This window comes from Rhinopithecus bieti, unplaced genomic scaffold (genome assembly GCF_001698545.2).
Source record: "Rhinopithecus bieti isolate Rb0 unplaced genomic scaffold, ASM169854v2 scaffold_36008, whole genome shotgun sequence".
In the NCBI taxonomy this organism is placed as follows: Eukaryota; Metazoa; Chordata; class Mammalia; order Primates; family Cercopithecidae; genus Rhinopithecus; species Rhinopithecus bieti.
Genome location: NW_016816204.1, coordinates 1,035,426 through 1,041,425, shown reverse-complemented (window position 1 = coordinate 1,041,425; position 6,000 = coordinate 1,035,426). Strand labels below are relative to the sequence as shown.

At 46.9% G+C, this 6,000-nt stretch overlaps 1 protein-coding gene across 2 annotated transcripts in view; it reads right to left on the bottom strand.

Annotated features, from left to right (window-relative positions):
• The window catches only part of ANXA7 (annexin A7), a 40,434-nt gene extending 37,372 nt beyond the window's left edge, over positions 1-3,062 (bottom strand). For both annotated transcript variants that reach the window (XM_017854519.1, XM_017854520.1), the window contains exon 1: positions 1,873-3,062. The gene's annotated coding sequence lies outside the window, so the exon portion shown is untranslated. The remainder of the gene's footprint in view (positions 1-1,872) is intronic.
• Positions 3,063-6,000: the final 2,938 nt, after the last annotated feature.

Sequence of the window (6,000 nt, the reverse complement as noted above, 5' to 3'; positions counted from 1 at the left end):
AAAAAAAAAAAAAAAAAAACACTTCTCAACTTTGCCCAAATGAATAGTAAGTCTAGAGTTTTTGTTTTTGTTTTTTGAGAGGGAATCTCACTCTGTCGCCCAGGTTGGTATGCAGTGGCACAATCTCAGCTTACTGCAAGTTCCGCCTCCCGGGTTCATGCCATTCTCCTCCCTGTCTCCCGAGTAGCTGGGACTACAGGCGCCCGCCACCACGCCCGGCAATTTTGGATTGTATTTTTAGTAGAGACGGGATTTCCCCGTGTTAACCGGGATGGTCTCGATATCCTGACCTCGTGATCCACCCGCCTCGGCCTCCCAAAGTGCTGGATTTACAGGCGTGAGCCACTGTGCCCGGCCTTGTTTTTTGTTTTTTTTTGGGGGGGGACAGTCTCTCTGCCGATCAGGCTGCAGTGCAGTGGCGATCTCAGCTCACTGCAACCTCCGCCTCCGGGGTTCAAGTGACTCTCCTGCCTCAGCCTCCAGAGTAGCTGGGATTACAGGCGCACACCACCACGCCCAGCTAATTTTTGTATTTTTAAGTAGAGACGGGGTTTCACCGTGTTGGTCAAGCTGATCTCGAACTCCTCCTGACCTCGTGATCCTCCCGCCTCGGACTCCCAAAGTGCTGGGATTACAGGCAGGCATGAGCCACCGCGCCCGGCCTTCTTCTTCTTTTTTTTTTTTTTTTTTTTTTTAACATTCTCTGTTAGCAACCACTTTTAAAAGACTAGAAAATCATTTTTGGTTTTCCAAACCATCTCCACCCAGTGAGTCAGTTAGTAAGAGGGCTGGGTCTCACCGTTTCTCATAGATGGCATGAAGCCCAGGAAACCAAGAGGCAGCGGTTGCAAATTTATGGGAAAAAAAAAAAAATAACACGAAACAGGAAGGGTGACTGAAGATAACGCGCAACAGCGAATACAATTTTGCAAAACCGGCCTCTAGGTCTGGTAGGATCATTTAAATCAGTCAGCGACTTGGAGAAAGAACGTGGAGGCATGGCTAGTCCTCTGCACGGACAGGTAGGTAGTCACCCACCAGTGAGGACTGAAAGTTTGCAGTGTCCAAAATTATCTCTTCTACCTAAATAGTGCTTGAAACTCTTTCCTTGCCTGGAAGGTAACTCATTACACTCACATCATCTAATTCGGACACATTTAGCAGATTAGCTGGCTATCAACTGGCAAAAATTATGGCATTTACGGCAGTCGGAAGATAACAGCGTCATGTCTGTCACTTTAGGGTGGACATCAGCCATCTACCGCTGCACCTTGGTTTCCTTGGGCAGTTTTTGCACAGGACGAGCTAATTTCAACACACATTTGCCGCTGGTCGGGGAACAGGAATTAAATATGGAACGCTATCCTAGAAGAGCTTTCAAGAACTGTAAACGAGAACCAGTGTACAACCTTGGCCTGGTGCATTCTGTCCTATGGTTCACTAAGCAGAGTAAAAATTTCCCAAGTTTCCCTAAATTCGCTGTGTCACCGGAAAGTACAGCCACCACCAGCCAGACGGCTTTCAGCACTGCCCGTGCGTTTCCCTACTTAGCCTCCCGCGAGGCGGCTGGGCCACGCTCCGGCCTCAGCCCCTCCACCTGCCCGAGGGCGGGGCGCCACTGGTCCCTGGGATTTCCAGACGGACCGAAGGGCTTCCCGTAAGTCGCGCCGGCCGCCTCACCCACGCCACCCCAACACACCCTGGCCGGCAGCCCGGCTCCGAGACGCGCACACCGGGTCGCCGTCACCCGGGAGGCCCACACGGCCCTTCAGACGCGCCCCACCAGCTCCGGGACAGCGGCGCCCAGAGCAGGCCGAGGGCAAGACCACCGAGGCGGACAAGGTGGGAAGAGGAGGGGGCGCCGCTCCTCACCTGACCCCGGCAGCAGCGTCACAGCCCAACCCGGTCGCCCGCAAGATGGAGCCGGGGGCGGGCCCAGAGAAGGCGGGGCGTCTCACGAGCCAGTTAGGATGGCTGCTGCAGGCGGGAACGCCCCGAAGCCGGAGGGGGCGGTGCGGGGAGCGTGCTGTCCCTGAGTCCCGCCCCTAGGCGCCACCTGAGAGACTCTCCCTTCGTGTGGCCCAGCGGATTTTTAATCACATTTATCTGTCGCAAGGACCCTGTGCCAATCCCTTTTAAGGCTGCCTCAAGTCACCTAGGAAGTTGCAGCAGTCCTGGGAGTATCCGGGGCCCCTTCAGTGGTGGGCAGTCGAGAAGGGCTGAGACAGGGAGGCTGGTGAAGCCTCTCCGCCTTTGAAATGCCGTTCTCCAGGTATTTTCTGGGGACAAACACAGCGTTTTTTGTTAGCCTCCTGTGAAAGTAATATTTGTGGGAAATCTTAGTTGGAACTGTAGATGAACTAATCAAAATCACTCCCGAAGGGAGTTGTTAGGTGGTTGTAGGCTCCCCTCATGGGCTAGAGCATTAAACACACATTAGCATTAAACATTTGAGGCAATTACAAGGGCTCAGATCAATATTTTAAACTCGTTAAGGAATTTATATTACAGAGCAAAAACCAATCAGCTACCTTTTAGGGTGGTAAAAGGTAGTTTCTGGGTGTGGTCCCTGGAACAGCATCATCATAATACTGGAAACGTGTTAGTAATGCAGATTATTGAACTCCACCTTAGACCTACTGAATCAAACTCCTGGGGTGGTGCCCAGCAACCTGTTTTAACAAGTCCTCCAGGTGGTTCTGATGCACACTAAAGTTTGCACATCTGATGCACATCAACTTATTCCTCTACACACTTTTCTACCCAAAAGCTTCCTCATGGGGGTGGAATAGAGTGGACTACGATTTTAAATGGGAAGAGCAAGCAAAATATACATGGCTTCCAAATAGGTGTGTGGAGTGAAAAGTATTTGAGGCAGGTCACTGCCTCATTTAACAATGGTAGACAAAACTGCACAACTCTCTGGGTGACCAGCATTAATTCCCTGGTGCCCAAGTCTGTCTACCTGGAAAATAACAGGACTTTCTGTCCTACCTACCCCAGAGACCTCCAGGATTTAAGCATTGCCTGAGAAGCCTACTCTGTTCATTCTACAGAGTTCCCTTTGTGAGCTCATTCCAAACCCTCCCTCTGCCTTAATTACCACAGTAACAGGGTATTTGCCAAACCTCTTATTTCCAGTCCACTTTCCTGAGCTGCAGGAATAGTCCAATAGTCTACCATGACATTTGCCATTTCATCCTTTCAATTCATCCTTTCTTCCTGGCATAAAAGGCGTTCCAGGATCAGAGACCCTTCCCTCCTGCAACCTCTGCTTAGAAAGCACTGCTCATCTTTTAACAATTATTCATTTAATTAGACTTGTTTCCAAGGTTGCTCATCTCCCTCTTGCTCCAATAAACTCTTCCTGATCTTCTTTTTTGAAGTCAACTGGACCTTTTTAAATTTTTTAATTTTTTGGAGACAGAGTCTTGCTCTGTCACCCAGGCTGGAGTGCTGTGGTGCGATCTAGGCTTACCGCAAACTCTGCCTCCTGGGTTCAAGCAATTCTGATGCCTCAGCCTCCCGTGTAGCTGGGAGGCATGTCACCACGCCCAGCTAATTTTTTGTATTTTTAGTACAGATGGGGTTTCGCCATGTTGGCCTCAAAACTCCTGGTCTCAAAACTCCTGGCCTCAAGCGATCCACCTGCCTCAGTCTCCCAAAGTGCTGGGTGTATTACAGGCATGAGCCACCATGCCTGGGTCAACATCTCTGAAGGCCATCGTATGTCCCAGAGTTCATGTGAAATAAGAGGCATCATGCTTCTAATGTGAACATCCCACTGTGTCAGTCTGTTTTTTTGTGTTTTTGTTTTTTTTTTGAGACAGAGTCTCATTCTGTTGCCCAGGTTGGAGTGAAATGGCATGATCTCAGCTCATTGCAACTTCTGCCTCCTGGGTTCAAAAAATTCTCCTGCCTCAGCCTCCCAAGTAGCTGGGATTACAGGCGTCCACCACCACGCTGGGCTAAGTTTTTTTTTTTTTTTTTTTTTTTTGAGACAGATTCTCGCTCTGTCGACAAGGCTGAAAGGAGTACAGTGGCACAATCTCAGTTTACTGCAAGCTCCGCCTCCCGGGTTAACGCCATTTTCCTGCCTCAGCCTCCTGAGTAGCTGGGACTACAGGCATCTGCCACCACGCCCGGCTAATTTTTTGTATTTTTAGTAGAGACAGGGTTTCACTGTGTTAGCCAGGATGGTCTCGATCTCCTGACCTTGTGATCCGCCTGCCTTGGCCTCCCAAAGTGCTTGGATTACAGGCGTGAGCCACCATGCCTGGCCTTCACTTTCCTTAATTACTAACTTCTGAACACAGTGGTCTTTGGTCCAAACATACCAAGCTTGTGACCAAATGCAACAGAGATTCTCAGGACCTTTACACTTGCTATTGCTTCTACTGGGAATGTTCTCCATGGTGTCATCTCAAATGTCGTCTCCTGGCTGGGCGAAGTGGCTCATGCCTGAAATCCTAGCACTTTGGGAGGCTCAAGACAGTCAGATCACTTAAACCCAGGAGTTGGAGACCAGCCTGGGCAACATGGCGAGACCCCATCTCTACAAAAAATATAAAAATTAGTCAGGCATAGTAGTGTGCACTTGTAATCCCATCTACGTAGGATGCTCACAGGGGAGAATCACTTGAACCCGGGAGGCAGAGGCTGTAGTAAGCCAAGATCTCGCTGCTACACTCCAGCCTGGGCGACAGAGCCCGACCCTGTCTCAAACCAACAAAAAATGTCATCTCCTCAGAGAGGTACTTCCTGAACATTAGTAGCTGCCACCAGCACAACCACCACTACCAGCTATGCTCATTATTTAATTTTCCTTATACCACTTAAAAGCATCTGAAATTCTGTGTTTACTGTTTCTGTCCCCAACTAGAATGTAAGCTTCTTGAGAACAGGGATATCTTTAGAGCCTAGTAGTGAGTGTTTGATAAATAATTGTCTGATTGACTACAATAGGGTCTCCAAAATCCAAGCCAACTACTTCATCTGGTGATCAGCCAAATATAGATTTATTTCCAACACTGGAAAAACCTGGCTCTGGTAGATCTACTGAGAGAACCCATGTGTTACCCTAAAGGATTTTCAAAGGTAGTTTTGAAAATATTTTTTTCATTTCATATGCTGACTTTAGAAAATATAACTCCATTACATTGTCCTTGCTTTTGTCAGTCTCCTATTAAGGGCAGAAGCCATCTTAGAATCAGCATTTGACAATAAGCTAAGCATTTGGACTTTTATGTACTGTCACCACCATTCTACTAAATTGGATGTTTCTGTGCCACCTGTTACTGTGTAGTTTCTGATTATATTCTGGCTGACAGATACATCACTCTTCATCCATCACAATCAGCAAACAAATCCTATAGATTTTACTTTCTTGTTCTACCTACAAAATGTCACTACTTATTTCCTTTACTTGTAGTTAAAAATTACCTCTTGCTCTCTATACCTACTGATATAATCTTAGCTGACACCTACATTATCTCTTGTCCAAACCATGACAGTAGTGTCCTAACTGGATTTTCCATTACCAAACCATCTTACACACTACGGCTAGTTCAATCTATGTTACTGAGCAAAATTCAAAATGGTATTTATCAAATAATAGCTACTAAGGACATACTATTTGCTAGGTACTGTGTTAAGGATTTAAATATCCTTATTTTTTACATTCTCTAAGATTAAAAAAATTTGGTAACAGCTTTATTGAAATATAATTCACCCATATGTGTACAATTCAATGATTCTTAGTACATTCAGAGTTGTACATCTATCACCACAATCAATTTTAGAATGGTTATATCCCATACCCTTTACCCATCACCCCCAATACCCCTATACTCCCCCTCCACATGCAGCCACTAATCTACTTTGTCTCCATAGACTTGTCTATTGTGAACATTTCACATAAATGCACTTGTAAAGAATGTTGTCTTTTGTAATTGGCTTTCATATTGTAGCATGAATCGGTATTTCATTACTTTTATGGTC